The 19,507-nt window shown below is 44.5% G+C and overlaps 1 protein-coding gene across 3 annotated transcripts in view; it reads left to right on the forward strand.

The window, feature by feature from the left end:
* The first annotated feature begins 2,524 nt into the window (after nucleotides 1-2,524).
* TSPAN18 (tetraspanin 18) overlaps nucleotides 2,525-19,507 on the forward strand; it is a 177,446-nt gene continuing 160,463 nt past the window's right edge. For all 3 annotated transcript variants that reach the window (XM_073348075.2, XM_073348076.2, XM_073348078.2), the window contains exon 1: nucleotides 2,525-2,770. The gene's annotated coding sequence lies outside the window, so the exon portion shown is untranslated. The remainder of the gene's footprint in view (nucleotides 2,771-19,507) is intronic.

Here is a 19,507-nt window from a genome sequence, read left to right on the forward strand (position 1 = left end):
ATAACACCACTGAAGTCAATGGAGTTACCCAGATGAATCTGTCCATTTTATTTTTGGAGTCCTATCACTGCAATTTGTTTGAAAAATTGAAATTAATCAGCTGGATAATAGGGAGTGGTTATTCAGAATAGATAATCTGCTCTATAGTGGAGTGTTGCGGGAGAAGGAGATCATTCACATTGCTGGGAGTGCTATGGCTCTACACACTTCAGGGGCATTTGATCAGATTGTGATAGCCTTGAGAAGGCTGTTTGAGTGGTTTGTGCTGGGATGGATTCAAAACCATCCAACTTTATTTCTTTGTGCGAGATTTTAGATGACTGATAAATCACCTAAATTTGTAATAACAAAAACAGGCAAAATGTCCCTGATACATATTTAATTATACCTGGTAAAATGGGTTTTATTGAAGATTTGGTTTAAGTTTGCAGAGGATGCATTGTATTCTTTATACATAACAGAGGTTGAAACCCTGCTTTAAATGCAAAACTCAACTCAGCCCTAACTGGAGTCACAACCAGTAACTTCAGGACTGAGGAAACACTTCTCAAGTCTCTAAACTCTGGGAGCTTATGTTTCAATAATGGCCCCCCAAATTGTATGGTAAAAGGGTCATTATGTCTATGTGAGTACATACAAGATTCTGAAAACTGGGGTTACATTTAATTTAGTGCATTTGAACAATGGGGCCCCGCAGAATCAGGATGCAAATCCAGATTCTGCTTATTTTTTTATACACTTTTCCAAAGTAATTTCTGAACTATGATGTCAATACGATAGGGATGGGGGGTGGGGGAGAGTGGCAGGAGCAATCTCCTGCAATGTGTGCTGAGGACCCCCCTAAAGAAGAAGGGAAGATTATCTACATAAAGTGGACTGTTTAAAATGAGGAGGTATTGGGGAGAACATGAATGTGATCTTGGACCGAAAGATCCATGATCTGTAGTACAAGCTCTCCTTCTGGAAAATTACACAATGGCACCTTGGGTAACGAAGCAAATGAGGAATGTAGCTGTTATCCTGTGTCTAACATGTGCCCCATTCCTCCAGACCACAAAGAGTGGACAGAAGTAGTGCCATGCTGTGACACACACAGTAAAATACAAATGGAAAACCACAGGGCAAAATATAAGAAAATGTGGGATCCTTGAAATAATTTGACAGCATAACCAAGATAAGTATAATAAAGAGAAAAACAAAAATGTACTGATGATGCAGTTTTGTAGTCTTGCTCTGCAATTAGCCAGCAGTGGATTTCAGGGCCATAGTTGTTAAATACTGTGTGTGTCTATACATTAGAAAAAAGACAACATAATCCCCCCCCCCAGCAACCTGTGAAGCGTCCAAATTCTACACACATATGGTGCTGTGTTCCAGACGTACCTGTCTTCCTATTCTCTCTCCATTGTGTTCTTACACTTTCCCATTGCATCTTGTCCCTCTTGAAGTTGTTCCTCCAAACTCTGAAAGCCTGGACCCCCTTGCCTGTATGGAGCCCTATGGAAGTAAATAGGGTTCCATGTGAACGTGGGGGCTTGCCTGTATCAGACAATGTGCAGATCAGGACTTCATATTGCAAATTCTTTGGGCCAGTATCTGTCTTATTTTATGTGGGGACAGTACCTACCACAAGGGGACCCTGATAGGGACCTCTGCCATCCACTGTAAACCAAAAAATTAATGATGGATGTTGGGGAGAAGGTCACAATGTGCTGAGATCAGAAATCCTGCTACAACCCCCCTGCTATCTGTACTGTCTCTGGAATTACAGCAACTGTACCCACTTGCTGACCCATAGTTTATAACCCCATTACTCTTACCTTTGGGTTTGGCTCCCAAACTGCATGACATGTTGTTTTATGATGTAACAGGATTTTATGGACCAATGGGGAATCTGGGGCTACAAACACCTATAAGCAGGGTGCTAATATATGCATAATTAGCACTGGGTTCCAGCACCAGTGAGTTACCTGGTGTAATTTAACTGACTTCAGCGGCAGTTACACCAGGGATGAAATTAGCAGCCTAGGACACTTTCTCCTCCCACCTTTGTGGCAGTCCTTCCTACCCTAAGGTGTGTATCATGAAGAAAGGAGACTGTAGCTTAAGTAAAGCCCTTTGGGTGAACCTGGTGCCCCACCCCAAGATGTGTTCACTACATTTTCCCTATTGGAATTCCGGGGGGAGGGTGGGTAGCCTTAATTTACCCTGAGGCTGGAACCCTGCAGACAGGTGGCTTGGGAGGAATCGATAAAGTTCTCTGGGAGGGGCCGGTGTGGGGGAGAAAAACTTGAGATCGGAGAAGAAAAGAAACTTAGGAGGTCACCGGAGGGAAGCAACTGGTTTGCCACGGTGGGAGGAGAAACACCGAGCAGGAAAGTGAAGGAATAACGAATCCAAGGGGAAGGTGAGACGGGGAAAGCAGGACGAGTCTGCACAGTGCGGGGCGTAGGGAACAATGCGATGAGGGGAAGAAGAAAGAGCAGAGAAGCGGGAGGGGAGGGGGCTCTGGCGGGAGGTGGAGCTGGCTGCAGCTGGCGACTTCTAGCTCTCCCAGGTTGCTGGGCACGGGATCCGCGCAGCGAGTCAGAGCCGAGCGGCTGCAACTGAACGGAGCCCTGCCTGCAGCAGCCCGGGCGGCCGGAGCTCAGCGCCTCCCGAGAGCCCCGGCTGCAACTTGTGAGCCGGCGGCCGCCGCGGCTCTTGCCTGTGGAGAGGCGCCGCCTCCGCCGGCTGCAGCTCTTCGGAAAGTTGCCCCGGCTGCCGGACGGTAAGGGCGTCCCCGGTTCGCACGGTCCTTCCCGGTCCCCGGCGTGTGACCCCGGCCTGTCCTTATCAGCCCCACACCCCGGAGCCTCCCCCCGGCCTGCCCTTATCACTGCCCCCCGGCCTGCCCTAGTCACCCCACACCCCCGGAGCCCCCCCCCGGCCTGTCCTTATCACTGCCCCCCGGCCTGCCCTAGTCACCCCCAAACCCCCGGAGCTCCCCCTCCCGGCCTGCCCTAGTCACCCCCAAACCCCCGTAGCGCGGCTGCTCCTGCCTCTATCACCCCCTTTCCCCCCCCGTCCTACCCCAGTTACAGCGCAGGTTCCCCCCGGCCTGCCCTAGTCACCCCACACCCCCGGAGTCCCCCGTCCCCCCGGCCTGTCCTTATGCCCCACACACCCTGGAGCTCCCCCTCCCGGCCTGCCCTAGTCACCCCCACACCCCCGTAGCGCGGCTGCCCCTCCCCTCCTGCCCCTAACCCCCCACCCCCCCGTCCTGCCCCAGTTACAGCGCAGGTTCCCCCCGGCCTGCCCTAGTCACCCCACCCCCCTGAGCCCCCCCTCGGCCTGTCCTTGTCACCTCCCCCCGGCCTGCCTTAGTCACCCCACACCCCGGTAGCGCGGCTACCCCTCCCGTCCTGCCCCATCACCTCCTCCATCCCCCCGGTCCTGCCCCAGTCATAGCGCGGCTTCCCCGCGGCCTGACCTAGTCACTCCCGGAGCGTCCCCCCCCCCCCCAGGTACTGTCGTAATCACCCCATACCCCCGGAGCGCGGCTCTCCTTCCCCAGTTCACGCCCACCGTTCCCGGGTTCCCGCTCCAGTCAATAGACACCAGGGCTGCTGCTGCTGCTCCTTGCTCCCTCCCTTCAGCATCCCCCACTGGGGCGCTCTTCGGCCCTCGCTGAGGTCCTTTTTCATTCAATGCGCCCCCCTCCCCTCGCGGCTTGCTGCTCCATTAACCCTCCCCAGTGCTGCTGTCTCCCGCATCCGAGGGATGCTGCTGTCTCGGACGTTTCCAGGGTTTCCTTTGTACCTCCTTGCGCCCTCTTTTTGCCTCGGGACAAGGGAACAAATCTGGGCAGGAGGTTGCCCCCGGGTCACTCGGGTGGCTACGGCCTGGGATGGGCGAGAGGAACCGGGAAAGGCAGACAGAAGAGCGCTGTGCTTTCTCCTTTACGCCAGAGGCAGAGGGGGTGTTTCTTCGGCTCATCGCCCCCTTTGCCCCGGCAGAGGAGAGAGAAGAAGGTGCCTGTGTGTTGGATGCTGGGCTGCAGGGGTTTGTAAATTTCCCGAGGTTGAAGGGCCAGAGGTGCCTCCCTTGCAGTTGCCCATCTGATTCCTTCCCATGTCTGACTGTAAAAACAGAAAGGTGATGGTAACACCTCTTTCCAAGCTCAGGTTCCCAATGGGGGGAACTCTTGTGTACCAAGACAGGCTGGGCCACATTCATACTAGCTGAATTTGGCCGTATTGTCTCTTCTTCAAGCTGGGTATGGACATGGGTTGCTACCTTTAACATCTCTGCGTGTCCTTTTGCTTCGTGAATCCTGTTACCTCCAGAGGAATTGCTGAACGCGTTTTTCTCTCAAGAGTTACAAAGAGACTGGAATGTTCTGTTACTTATTCATATGTTTCTGGTCATGCTAACACATGAAGTTTCTGACTAGCCAAATGTCAGTGTTGCCCAGATTTCTGACTTCAGTACAGTAGGAACTGTTTAATTCAAATTTTGCTAATCCTCAAACACTATTTTAAAGGCAGCCCCAGTCTGTCCTCACTTTTCAAAAAAAGAAAATCTAATATCTAATTGCAGAAACAATGCTTTTAGTGAGGTCTGGTGTTACCAAAATGCACACCCAGGGTATTTGCTATTATAGTATGAAGTTTTATCACAAAAAAAGTTAACTACAATTGCCACAATAAATGAACTGATATTTTGTGATGCATCATCCTTGCTTTTTAAATGTTGCTTGATTGGTAACTAATAACAATTAGTGCTTTGCTGTGCTTTCCCATTAGTGATTAGTGATAGCCATTAGTGAGATGTGACTGTATATTGCATGTATTTATAGCATAACAGAACATTCAAACACATGGTGTTATTAATGGAATGAACTTTCTAGCAACGTATTTCACTTAATAGCCAGTGACTACCAAGAAGGGTCAATGGAAGTCAATTGTAGAATGTCAAATGGCTTGTCAGATAATTCTGAGTGCTAGATAATGCCGGATTCTGAGCTCAGTTTCACCAATATAAATCCAGGGTGAATTTACTGAAGTGAGTGAAATTACTATAGCTTTATACCAGTGTAACAGAATGTGGCACAATGCATTTTACAGCCTTTTCTGGTTAAGGGGTCGTTTAACATTTTCAGAAGAAAACAAAGTTTGTTTTCTTTCTTTGTTCTAAAAGTATACAAATCATGAGACTGAAAAAATCTAGCATTAGAACAAGTAGGTATTTTCTTTTATTCTTTATTTTAGAACATATGTTGTTCTCACAGCTGCTTCTTTCTCTGCCACTTTCTCTGGAGTTCTTTTGCACAGTTGATAAAATTATTGAAATGTGTGACAATCCCTTGAAGGCAGTTAATATTTCTATTATTTATTGCCGCCAGTGTACTATTTTTGTTGGATGCCCACTGGAATACCGTAGAAGACAATTTGCTAGAAAATTAAATTCTTTTTATTTTTAATAGATAAGAAGAGGGTGGGAAAAGGAAAGAAAGATTTGTTTTAATTTCTCCAAGAAATTCCAGACTGCCAGCAAAGTCCAGTTATAATTTCTGTTGAACTTCTCACGCTTTTTGCAAAGGGGAGCCTAGGCAGTGAATCATCTAGCAGCATGAGCTGTGTGCTAAGAATATGGAGATGTTACTGAGTTAGCCACTGTTGTCAATTACCTGAGTAAACATAACCCCTGAAAGTACAGATCCAAACAAAATATGCATTTTTTTGGGCCCATTCCTGTAAAAGTCAGTGGGAGCAGCACTGGGCCTTTAAAGGTTTATTTGAATTTGGATTTCTCAGTTCGCATAGCAGGTACTTGCAGGAGATTCATGAAATGATACTGGGATAGAATGGATTCCGATGACAGAGTCCAGTTTTTCCTTGTGATTTACAGAAAAGGTCTTTATTTTCTAGCTTTGTGAGAGTAAAATATCATGGGAAGACCACAAACCCTCCTCCTTCCAAAAAACCTCAATCAGATCCACTGCAACTTAATTTCCCAAAGTGGGAGTTAATAGGGGGCTGATGATTTTTTTTCAGGAAGGAGAAGTAGTATCTGAGAGTTTGCATTTTTTTCTATGTTGAAAGCATCTAATAACTCTATCCCTAGATGATCTCACTTTTGGCTAGTTGAATTGTATTATCCTTTTTGGGGTGGAGCTGGGGGAAAGGGAAACAGGAATTGTGTGCTTATGAAAATGCTGAGCTATCCTTAATTCCATTGCCAAGGTGTATGTGTGGTGTTTGATTCAAATATTTATTTCATACATGCAGCATTTTAGGTTGGTTTTAAAGAACAGAAACAATATTTGTAACCAAGTGTAACCAGTGGCGGATTAATGATTTTGCCGCCCCTAAGCCCTGAAATAATTGCTGCCCCCATATGAACTTGTTTTTAGTTTTTTTACAAATTTGCGCCGTCATTGGTGGTTTCAATACGCCCTGTGATTGGTAGAATCATGGCGTCCATAGACGCTGACTCCGTGGGTGCTCTGGAGCTGGAGCACCCACGGAGAAAAACTGGTGGGTGCAGAGCACCCACCGGCACTCCCCGCCCCTCCTCAGCTCACCTCCCCTGAGTGCGCAGCTGGGTCCTGCTTTTCCTTGCTCCCTGCCAGCGCTTGTGCGTGAAACAGCTTTGTGCGGCTGGGAGGGAGGGGGAATGTGGTGCGCTCAGGGGAGGAGGCAGGGCCGGGGCAGGGATTTGGGGAAGGGGACCAATAGGGGCAGGGAGGGGGCGGAGTTGGGGCGGGGACTTTGGGGAAGGGGTGGAGTCGGGGTGGGGCCGGGAGTGGGGGGATGTGCGAGCACCCACTGGCGTCGGGGGAAGTTGGCACCTCTGGCTGCTATTATAAATTTGCTGCTCTAGGCCTACGCCTTGTTGGCCTAGGTGATAATACTCCGCTGAGCGTAACAGTGCAGTTCATAAAACAAGAGCAACATCTGTTACTGAGACTTCAATTTGTTACTCTTTGAAGTAGCCAAGTTGACAGTTCAGATAGTTAAGTTTAATGTCCTGTGTTGAACCTTTGGTCTGGCTTAATAGTGACTGTGAAGAATCAATAACTTTAGCTTATGTTCAACTATAGCATGTCAATAGAGGAGTGAGAAGGGTTTAAAATTACCTGATTTCATGGAGCTAGTCCCTGTTAACAGATGACGATGGCTGATTTTGTGTTTCTGTAACCTAGTTCCATCATTCAGGCTTGCCAACTTGCTGCACTTTACGCATCAGAACGGGCTGGCATCTTGGATTTCTATCAGAGCTATGGCTGAACAAGCTACAGGGTCCTTACTGCTGTCAGAGTTAGTATTTTTCATCCTAGCACCCTTTTATCTTAAGTTAATATATCTGAAGTTCAGTACTGCAGGTGTTTGAAGCAGAGCCATGCCATACTTAGATGTGCATTTATTAGTGGTAGCCTTGCCTTCTCTTACACATTTTGAAGTCTCTTGCCAAAAAATAAATAAATACTAGAGATGGAAAAGTGAGTTAAATGGCTTTCTGTTTCTGTAAATGAATTTGCTTTTCTTTCACCTTTGTTCCCTCTCCCCCTCACTGTCTTATGTAGGATCCTTCCGTAATTAAAATATTATGACTTTCCTTATGGTAGCCCTTCACTTGTGGCGAGGCTCCTAATTTTATGTCATTGAAAAAAATACTAGCAGATGACATTGCATCAGCTAGTCCATGCCCATTTTCTTTTATTAAACCACAGTGCTAAGACCATATGGAAAGATAATGAGTTTAAGATGATAAACAGTTTACAGATTTGCCCAAATAAAGGACTTTCTTCCTAGAAGACACATTTTATTGCAAAATAAATAATCTGGTTCCTCTGTTTTATTTAATTACCTCTAGTCCTGTCTTTTCTCAACCTGCCGTAGGAAAACAGACACAACTGCTTTGTGATCATCAGCTACTGTAGATGTTGGGTCGTAGCTCTTACCTCAGGGAAGGCTTGAAAGAGGGTGTACAGATATTACAGAGATGAGAGACTTGTAAGTATGTGGATGGATGGGTGGCCCAAGTATTGTCCATGGAGTTCTATGATGCAGTGCAGTTTCCCATACCTTGCATATAGCTCATAGCCTGCCTGGAGAGCATACAAGCCTAAGGTCCACTTGGACCTTGTAGACACAGGCTGCGCCTCCATATTAAAGATGAGGGGCTGCACTCTATGCTAATCCTGGGTGGTTCCTAATGAAACTCTTAGTTTGGGGGTTCCAGCATATGCCATCTGAAAGCTGACCCCTCAATTCTTACGGATTTCTCCTAACAAATAATATCCCCTTGTTCTCTCATTGGGGTCTATCTCTCTCTCTGCCAGTGCTTGTCCACTGTGAACAGGGCATCCAGATGTGGTTTCAGATTGAGAAGAAATGTCTGAAATAAAGGTAGGCTCATTGGTAAAAGTTCCTTTGTACGAAGCATGAGGAATGAGGCAGAGAGAAGAGCTTCCAGACTCCTGTCTTTTCCTCATATGTCACTCTCCTAGACATTTTCCAAATGGGGGCACATCACAGGGCTGATGGCCTGAGACACATACATCACAGGTGACTGGCAGGAATTCGGACCAGAAAACCATGGGGGAAGCTGAGCTTTTCATTTTAGGGACTGAGGATTTAAAAAAACAACCACCACCAAAAAACAACACAAAAAACAAATACAAGCAGCTGGATGTGCAAAGTACATCACTGCCTTGCATTCACAGTATGACTGACTTCAGGCTGAATATTTGCACCCATGAGTGTTTCTAGTTAGCTATCTGCATGCATAGTTACCTGCTTTGAATCCATAATTGTAGTAATTGTGTCCAAATGCAAAACCTAACTTTTATGACAATCATAGAATCATAGGGCTGGAAGGGACCTCTGGGTTATCTAGATCAGTCTCCTGCACTCATGGCAGGACTAAGTATTATCTAGACCAGTGCTACTCCAAGTGGTGGTCCATGGACCGGTGCTGGTCCGCGAGCCATCGGCTGCTGGTCTGCGCGCACACTGAAAAAAAAATTGCAGGCCCCCACAACAGATAGCTTGAGAAGCACTGATCTAGACCATCCCTGACAGATGTTTGTCTAACCTGCTCTTAAAATCTCCAATGATGGAGATTCCACAAACTCCCTAGGCAATTTATTCCAGTGCTTAACCACCCTGACAGTAAGGAAGTTTTTCCTAATGTCCAGCCTTAACCACCCTTGCTGCAGTTTAAGCCAATTGCTTCTTGTCCTATCCACAGACAACAATTTTTCTCCCTCCTCCTTGTAACAACCTTTTATGTACTTGAAAACTATTATCGTGTCCACTCTCAATATTCTCTTCTCCACACTACACAAACCCAATTTTTTTAATCTTCCATCACAGGTCATGTTTTCTAGACCTTTAATTATTTTTGTTGCTCTTCTCTGGACTTTCTCCATATTTTCTACATCTTTCCTGAAATGTGGTGCTCAGAACTGGATACAATACTCAAGTTGAGGCCTAATCAGTGCTGAGCAGAGCGGAAGAATTACTTCTAGTGTCTTGCTTACAATACTCCTGCTAATACACCTCAGAATGATGTTTGCCTTTTTTTGCAATGGTGTTACACTGTTGACTCATACTTAACTTGTGATCCACTATGACCTCCAGATCCTTTTCTGCAATACTGCTCCTAGGCAGTCATTTCCCATCTTGTCTCTGTGCAACTGATGGTTCCTTCCTAAGTGGAGTACTTTGCATTTGTCCTTATTGAATTTCATCCTATTTACTGCAGGTCATTTCTCCAGTTTGTCCAGATCATTTTGAATTTTAATCCTCAGTGGTTCTCAACCAGGGGTACACAGAGGTCTCCCAAGGGGTACATCAACTCCTCTAGATATTTGCCTAGTTTTACAACTGGTAACAAGCACTAGTGAAGTCAGTACAAACTAAAATGTCATACAAACAATGGCTTGTTTATACTGCTCTATACACTATACACTGAAATGTAAATACAATATTTATATTCCAATTGATTTATTTTATAATTATATGGTAAAAATGAGAAAATAAGCATTTTTTCAATAGTGGTGTGCTGTGACACTTTTATATTTTTATGTCTGATTTTGTAAGCAAGTAATTGTTTTGTGAGGTAAAACATGGGGGTACACACGACAAATCAGTCCCCTGAAAGGGGTACAGTAGTCTGGAAAGGTTGAGAGCCACTGCTTCAAAGCACTTGCAACCCCACCCAGCTCAGTATCATCTGCAAACTTTATAAGTGTACTCTTATATGCCTTTATCTAAATCATTGACAAAGATGTTGAACAGAACCTGACCCAGAACTGATCCCTTCAGGACTCCATTCGATATGTCCTTTGAGCTTGACTATGAACCACTGATAACGACTCTCTGGTAATAGATTTCAGAGTAGCAGCCGTGTTAGTCTGTATCCGCAAAAAGAAAAGAAGTACTTGTGGCACCTTAGAGACTAACAAATTTATTTGAGCATAAAAGCTTTCGTGAGGGTTTTCCAACCAGTTATGTACTCAGAACCTAGATGGAGCTACTATAAAGTATTTCCCTAGTTTATTTATGAGACGGTCATGGGAGACAGTATCAAAAGCCTTACTAAAGTCAAGATATACCACATCTACTGCTTCCCCCATATCCACAGGGCTTATTACCCTGCCAAAGAAAGCTATTAAGTTGGTCTGACACAATTTTTTCTTGACAAATCCATGCTGTTATTTATCCCCTTATTATCTTCTAGGTATCTGAAAATTGATTGCTTAATTATTTGCTCCATTATCTTTCTGGTTACTGAAGTTAAGACGACCGGTCTGTAATTCCCTGGGTGGTTCTTATTTCCCTTTTTATAGATGGGCACTATATTTGCCCTTTTCCAGTCCTCTGGAATCTCTCCCATCTTTCATAACTTTTCAAAGATAATCACTAATAGCTCAGATACCTCCTCAATCAGCATCTTGACTATTCTAGGATGTACTTAATCAGGCCCTGGTGACTTGAAGACATCTAACTTGTCAAAGTAATTTTTAACTTGTTCTTCCGTATTTTAGCCTCTGATCCTACTTCATTTTCACTGGCATTTACTGTGTTAGATTCCAACAGCTACTAAGGTTAGTGGGGAAAACTGAAACAAAAAAGTCATTTAGCACTGCTGCACTTTCCACATTTTGTTGTTTTTCCCCCCTCATTGAGTAATGGGCCTACCGTGTCCTTGGTCTTCCTCTTGCTTCTGATGTATTTGCAGAATGTTTTCTTATTATTTTCTTTGTCTCTAGCTAGTTGAATCTCATTTTGTGCCTTGACCTTTCTAATTTTGTCCCTACATACTTGTGTTATTTGTTTATATTCATCCTTTGTAATTTGACCTTGTTTCCACTTTTTGTGGGACTCTTTATTTGAGTTTCAGATCACTGAAACAGTTAAAAACAGACATTAAGATTGTCTTAAAAATCATTCCCTGAATTTTTTCTTAATTCTAAATAGCAAATGTAGAGATGAAAAAGACATTGAAGAATATCCAGTTTATCTCATTCTCTCCAACCAGGTTTGTTCCCTATCAAACTTCCCCAAGTGTTGTTGTGTCCGATTGACTCCACTTCTCTCCTTTCATTAGCACAATTTCGCATAGTGATGTTAGTTCTTGGAAATTTTCCTGATGTCCAGCCCTTTGCTTTCCCATGGTCAGTTACATCCCGTTGGTAGCCAATATTGCAGCAAAGAAACCAAAGCATTCAGCTTTGTCTTTTTTTTTTTTTTTTTTTTATTGTCTGCAGAGCTCAGCATTCCAGTCACATCATAAACCTGTGAAATATCCTTTTCTGCTTTCCTTTTAGTTCTCATTGAGCTTCTGAGGTCCTGAGGATCACTTGCAAAATGTTGAGTGATCTGAACTCTTGTTTAGACTAGGGTTGCCAATTTTCTAATTGTTGAAAACTGGACACTCCTGCTCTGCTTCTTCCCCCACAAGGCCCCCCCCCTCGCTTCCCCCCCCTCGCTTCTCTTCCCCCCCATTGCTCACTCTCCTCCGCCCCCCGACTTACCTGCTAAGGGGCCAGGGGCCTGGTGGGGCAGAAGGGTGGGCAGTCCCCAGAATCAGGTGGAAGTGGAGGGGGGGTGGAACCCACCAAGCCAATGAGCCTGGCCCCTGTTCCTTTTCCATCCCAACAGCTAACACAATGGTGACTCCTCTTCTTTTTGGGACCCAGAGTACTTGTGACCTGAAGAGTTGAGCCTTTAGCACCTTGCAGTATTTGTTTTGTCCTACCACTGCACTGTAGTGGCTATTCCTTGTTGCACGTATATGATTAAGTTTTTAAGGAGCTGACTTGCATACAAGGAAGTTGCACTGATTTAACTAAATCAGTTTCTAAACCAATTTAGAGAAGTCTGTATAACTTTCTTGCACAGATGAGACCTACGCAAAAAAGTGGATACTAGTTTATAAAGCTAAAAATCTCGGATTTACTGCTGCTTCCTTGCCACCTGCTGATTAACTATGGATGTCTTTGAAATTTACAGTACTCTTTTTGCAGAGTTTAAAGAGGTATGGTGCTAATTTCAGGCAATTGGGTGCTGCAAGCACACCATGTGGTGCTGTGTCACACTTGGAAGCTGGAGGCGTGAGGTAACCTGAGGATACTGCAAAGATGCTTCATTTAAAGTGTGTGGGAGAGGACCTCCTGATTCAGGATTTGAAGGAGATGCCTCTAGAATACATGCAGAATGACTGCCATATTTAGGTTCAGTTAGAATGTGGATAATGATGGTGAAGAAAGTGTTCTTAAGGTGAAGTCAATGAAAATTTTGCCATTGACTTCAGTGGTTATAGAATTGGGCCCTTACAGGTCATGGTAATGTAGAGTTTTAGTACGAAGTAAGCAGGGAGGTGAAAGGAGTTTTGCATAGATTCCCTCAGTTCTGCTTGAGAAACTTCTTCAGAGGGACTGGAATGAATAGATCATTTCGTGGACTCTCACCCTCCTTTGTTAGCTATCAACCTGCTCCAGAAATAGGTGAAATTCCTTTATTTGCTATTTATTATAATTTCACATGCTCTAATATGGGCATTGCCAGCAACCTGATAAATTAATGGGGTCATCTGGTTTTGCTGGAACTGGTACAAGTTCCTCAACCCAGCTGCTATTTAGTAAATGTTTACAGCGATATATCCATTCAGCGAAAGATGGCTGATACTGTGAGTGACGTGTACAATGTTTGGAAAGTGAATGTTGTTATCAACTAACCAAGTATTGTTAGCTTATTTTAAAGGCAGCATGATCCAGTGGATAAGGCATTGAATTGGAACTCAGAATCTGGGTTCTCTTGCTGGCTCTGCCACTGACCTTCTGCATGACCTTGGGCAAGTCACTTCACTTCTCTGTTTCTGTTTTCCCCCTGTGCCTTTTGTCTGTCTTGTCTATTTAGGGTGTACACTCTTTAGAACTGCTGCTGACTCTCACTATCTATACGTACAGTGCCTAGCACAATGGGCCTCTGATCTCATTTGAGATCCCTAGGCACCTCTGTAACTCAAATACTAATAATTCATTATTAATTTCTTGGTATTCCTCCACCTTCTTTGATGTTAATGTCAGTCCAACTCTTTATGTCTTTCTGTTGATTCCAGCAGGAGTTGGCTCAGACCCTTTAATGTGGAAAGCTATTTTGGCAGAAATAATAACACTTTTATACTGTAAAACTGTTTTCACTCAAGGCTCATACCCGGCTTGAAATAGGTCTCACAATATGCCTGCCACATAGGAAAGCCTTTTTTATATGCCTTTTAAAGATGGATAAGCTGAAGCACAGAGAGGTGAATTGACTTGCTTGCTGTGTTTTAGTGGCACAGACTGGCATGGATCCCAGGAATCCTGTTGCCCGGTCCCTCTGACACAATACAGAGCTGTCTAAACTGGGGCACTGACCATTTCTGCAGTGCTTTCACTTTCCACTAAACTGTATATAAACTGTAGACCTAGCAGCTTTTAAGTGTCATGATGCCAAGTTCTTAAGAACGGTGATTTTGGTCATGTTGCTAGATATGTTTTTATGGCCCTGATTCATCTGTTGGATTTAATCTGTTGGTCTTTTTTTAGTTATTATGGAAACAGTTACTATATTTACTTTTTTATGAAGGGCTCAGTGTGTGACAGTTAAGTGCAGAAGGAGTTTTAAAGGGGTAGTTAGGGATTGTACTAAATGAGGGTGCCTGCATTTCTTAAAGAAAACATACTAAATGAAGAGAATAGCAAGCTTTCCTATTCTTGAAACGTGGCACTCACAGGACATCCATGTTAAACTGTAACAAGTGTTCTGGGCAAAAAACATGGGATTTTAAAAAATAATAATTTTTTATTTTTTTGCTTGCCTGCTAGATGGCACATCTCTCAGTCTTGTCTTGGGGACAAAGAGTGCCCAAACTGTTTCTGAGTAACAGCCGTGTTAGTCTGTATTCGCAAAAAGAAAAGGAGTACTTGTGGCACCTGAGAGACTAACCAATTTATTTGAGCATAAGCTTTCGTGAGCTACAGCTCACTTCATCGGATGCATGCTGTGGAAACTGCAGAAGACATTATATACACAGAGACCATGAAACAATACCTCCTCCCACCCCACTCTCCTGCTGGTAATAGCCCATCCAAAGTGACCACTCTCCCTACAATGTATATGATAATCAAGGTGGGCCATTTCCAGCACAAATCCAGGTTTTCTCACCCCCCCCCCCCCCCTTTTCCAAAAACCACACACACAAACTCACTCTCCTGCTGATAATAGCTTATCCAAAGTGACCACTCTCCCTACAATGTGCATGATAATCAAGGTGGGCCATTTCCAGCACAGATCCAGGTTTTCTCACCCCCCCACCCCCATACACACACACAAACTCACTCTCCTGCTGGTAACAGCCCATCCAAAGCGACCAGCAGGAGAGTGAGTTTGTGTGTGTATGGGGGTGGGGGGGGGGTGAGAAAACCTGGATTTGTGCTGGAAATGGCCCACCTTGATTATCATGCACATTGTAGGGAGAGTGGTCACTTTGGATAAGCTATTACCAGCAGGAGAGTGGGGTGAGAGGAGGTATTGTTTCATGGTCTCTGTGTATATAATGTCTTCTGCAGTTTCCACAGTATGCATCCGATGAAGTGAGCTGTAGCTCACGAAAGCTCATGCTCAAATAAATTGGTTAGTCTCTAAGGTGCCACAAGTACTCCTTTTCTTTTTGCGAAAACTATTTCTAGCTCTCAACCCACTTATGGTCTGATTTGAGAAACACTGAGAAACTATACAGTCCATTGAAGTCAGTGGGAGCTGCAGGGGCTCCTCACCTCTGAAAATCAGAACCAAGGTGTCTTGAGTTCAGCATTCTAAAAATCAGAACTTACTTTTGAAAACTTGAGCCCATATCGGGGAGACAGCAATGTAAAAGCTGTGCAGTAGATTCTTGAAATGGTGTCAAGGTCACTCTTGAGCCATGCCGGTGTTTCATCCATAATCTGCATGTGAAAACGGATCATTTTCTGGTTTCAGTATTTGGTGGTCATGAATGGTGAGGTTAGAGTAGGGAGTGAGATGAATTTGAGTCTCTACTGAAGGACACTTGGGAGAGGAGGCTTGGGAACAATTTATAGAACATGCTTGAGTGTTGAATCTGAGGACCTGATCCTGCTAGGTGCTGAGTGCCTGACTCATTCCTGATGAGTTAGGTGGAAATAGAGGGCTCTCAGAACCTCATGGAACTTCAGATCCTATGGAAATAGGTGTGGGGGCCTAGATAGTGCATCTTTGGAAAGGCCCTGTTATCTAAATTACTGTTTAAAAGAAGATAAAAATAAAATCTGAAGCTAAAACACTTCCTGACCCTTGTGCTGTGGATGCTCAAGATTTGATGATGGCTTTCGCAGGCACTGGTATATCTCATTGAATGGGATCTTGTTCCAGCACCTTCAGCTTTTGATAATTTAACACCTTACTATAGTTTGTCACCGTGGACACACAGTCCTAAGAAAAGACTTTGACTAATACGGGTGTAAATGCACAGTGGTGCCTGGCCAATTAAAGATGAGTCTTTCATTTTTAAAGTGGTGTGAACGGATGTTTCAGTCACGGGTGACAGAGACTGGAGAGATTAAGGAGTAATAGGGTTTTCCGGCTTCTGCGGCATTAAGAGTTTTTCTAACAACACAGAAAGGGGCAAAAGCTTTAGTGCTTCACATTCTGTACATTTGCTACTTTGGCTGTTTTGGGATAGTGGTGGGGAGAGCTGATTTTTCCCATCCAAAACTTAATTTAAAAGAAAACCCTCCAGTTTTGGAAAATGCTGCTGTTAATATTTTCTGGGCTTACTCCTTCTCTGCATCTTGGGTTGTTCATGGGATTCCTAAGCAGTAACACTGATCAGGAGCAGCACCAAAGTGTAGCTCTGCCCATGGGGAGCACAAGGTAATGAATGGGGTTGAGAGTCCAGTCCTTTCTCAGCACTGATCAGTATTCTCAGCATGCAGTGAGAAGCATGTTCTGGCCTCTGGACTGGGAGCCAGGTGCACCTAAACTCAAATCCTCGGTTTGATGTAGAATTCCCTCTGTGGTTGCTGACAAGTCAGATCACCTCTCTGTGCATCTGTTTCTCCAGCTGTAAAAATGACCATAATACCCAACTCCTATGGCTGCTGGGAGAATTCTAGTTAGCTAATCTTTGTAAAGTGGATCAATGATGAAAAGTGCCATGGGCTGTTTGCAAGTGCAAGAGGCTATGATGTCATAAACCCCAGGCTTGTGACTTCACAGCAGGAAAAGACAAAGCTGGGCTGATTGGAAGAAAGCCCTTACACAAACATAGAATGTGGAAACACACCCTGCCATGGAGAACCTCTGTGTGATCTTCTGCTCCATTCTGACTCTTAGCACAGGGCCTAAATGGGTCTGCTTAGTGCTTTGTGCAATCTGTCTGCACCTCCCACTTACCCCCAAATGATAGGATCTTCTTAGGGTGTCCCATTGTCTTTTGTGTTCTGTCTACTTAGTCTGTGAGCTCCTTGGGTCCCAGCACCTTGCCATTCGTTATGCCTTTTACAGCACTCTGTGAGCACTTATAAATATTAATAATAGGGTTCTTTGAATCAGTAGAGTGTTTGCTGCTTAAACTCACCTGGTCCTGCTGCTTATCCTTTATTAAAAGTTGTTATAATCCCCTGACTGTGACACCATAATAACTTCCGCAGCAGTGGAAGGGGATGTGGAATAGAGGATTATAGCTAAAGGTGGGGAAGCAGCAGCAGGAAAAGACACCTTTAAAGACGCAAAGATGCTGCTTTCCATTCAAACATTCCCTTGCAATAAAGAACGAGGAGCAGAAAATATGCTCTGGGAGCTGAACTGTTCACCTGAATAGTGCTTTTCAAACAGCTTTCCATAAACTGTCAGCGATCCTTTTATGATAATCCTGTGCTACATGTTAGATACCTTTTTTAAAAAAAGAAAATTTCTACATAGGAATACAATACTTTTAAAGGATTGAATTTTTAGTGAAGCTTTGAGGCCTGCTTGTGAGAAGAAAGTGTCTCAAACCAAGATGATGGATTGTTCACTTGAGAGCCCTCTGTGATGTTCCGGTATGTTTCTTTTTAATTCCCCCTGCAGAGAGTTACATTGTTTAGTTCTTCTAAGTGGAATGGAAGGGTATTCACTGAGACAGTAGCTTAAATACTATCATCCATATAATGGATGGGCCAGGCTCCAAAGCTAACTTTCCTCCACTCTTGAACTGCAGCAGTGCTTCCCCTGCCTTAGAAATCGGGTGGGGTGGGAGTAAAGTAAACAGGAATGAAGTGTGTGTGTGTTTTCCAGTCCCACCCACCTCCCTATTCCCCTCCTCTTATCTAGTAATTTAAGCTGCTGGCTGAGGAGAAATAAGCAGACAGGATAAGAGGTGTTTGGGCAAACTTCAGGAATCCGAAGGAGTTTGTTCTACATGGTATCAGTTAGCACTTGTCCAGAGGACCTGGGTGGTTCCTAAACAAAAATTCTGCTGGAGGTGTTGCTTTCAGGTCTCCGAGACAAGCCATCAACACAAGCCATGCTAGTTACAATATGAGGTCTCCTCCTGGGCTGGCCTGATCCTTCCTCTAGCTCTAGATTTTTGACACCATTGGATTCTGTGCTTATTGCAAAGTGGAGGGAGGAGGAATCTTTGTGGTAGCTATGTGCTGGTCACTGCATGGTGAAGGAGAGTGACTGTCTCTGAAGCACTTATGGTGTTTTGGGTCGGGTCAGGACTGTGCATGTGGGATTGGTTGAAGGATGAAAGGGCTTCTCAACCCCACACTCCCTTCTAGGACTGTTCTTAGAAAAGCAGCTTTAGCAGCCAAGTTAAATACAGCTGCATGTGCCTGGGTCATTATGTTGGTCAGGGTCTGCAAAATAATGCTTATAGCAGGAGATGAACTTCTTGGAATGCATAAAACTCTCTCCCTCTTGTGTGCCCCCCCCAAGCATTGGGGGAAAGGGTAGGGTAAGGCAGAGTTTGAACAATTAGTCTTACTTCTCTACTCTTACCTCAAAACAAACAAAAGTGGGAGGGAAGTGTTGCCCTTACTTCCTGTCCTCAAAAGCCTGGCGGTACATTGGCTCTCTGAGAAAGAAGCTTCTGGAGGTATTGAGCAAAGCTAGGCTCAGACCTACACAAGGGGCTTAGTTTTCTGCCCTATACCCCAGTTTTGAGGAACTTTTTGACTTGGAGATTTTGGGACAAGTCAGCCACCCAAATACTGATCTCCTGAATGCTGCCACCAGACATCTTGGCTGGCCCCAGCTGAAGCCCATCAGCAGTTCCTCTGCAGTAAATGTGCATCTAAATCATATGCGCTGGACACATGCTTGAGCTGTGATTGTATCAAAATTCCACTCTGCCTTTTTTGGGAGGATGAAAAAAATATGCCTGTTTGGTTTTAAACTGCACATTACATGGGCTGGAACTGAACACTCCTTTTAAAGACAAAATATTCCAGGCTGTTGCAATGTAATTGAATTTAAATGAAAGGCCATTCCTGTTTCTAAGTGGCCAAGTGCATCCACAATGGTCTGTGACAGAGGGAAGGATTCTGAGCCTGCCTCTTTCCTGCCCCTTGTCCTTCCAGCCAGGAATGTATATCAAGTCAAAGGGGGAACTTAAAGGCTGGGGACCCCGAATCAGATGCTAGGGTATCTTTACTCACTCCTATATTCTCTGGTGATAAATCTGCATGGGCAGACAACCATTAGGAATTAAACCTACTGTAGAGTTATCTGTGCCTTCCCATCACCCCCTCACCCAAAAAAGGGCATCCCTCCAAATGGACCAAGCCTGAGCCTCTCAATCTAAGGACCTTGATTCCTGAGCAACCAGACCTCAGCACATTTCTCCCCTCTTGCTTCATCACCAATGAGGAAAACTGTGATGAATGGACTGATACAGGCTTCCCTGAATACTCCCAGATGGATGAGGGAAAGCTTCTCTTTCTTCTGTAGAGCTGAGGTCTAGA

The sequence above is a fragment of the Lepidochelys kempii genome, chromosome 6 (assembly GCF_965140285.1).
Source record: "Lepidochelys kempii isolate rLepKem1 chromosome 6, rLepKem1.hap1, whole genome shotgun sequence".
Lineage (NCBI taxonomy): Eukaryota > Metazoa > Chordata > Testudines > Cheloniidae > Lepidochelys > Lepidochelys kempii.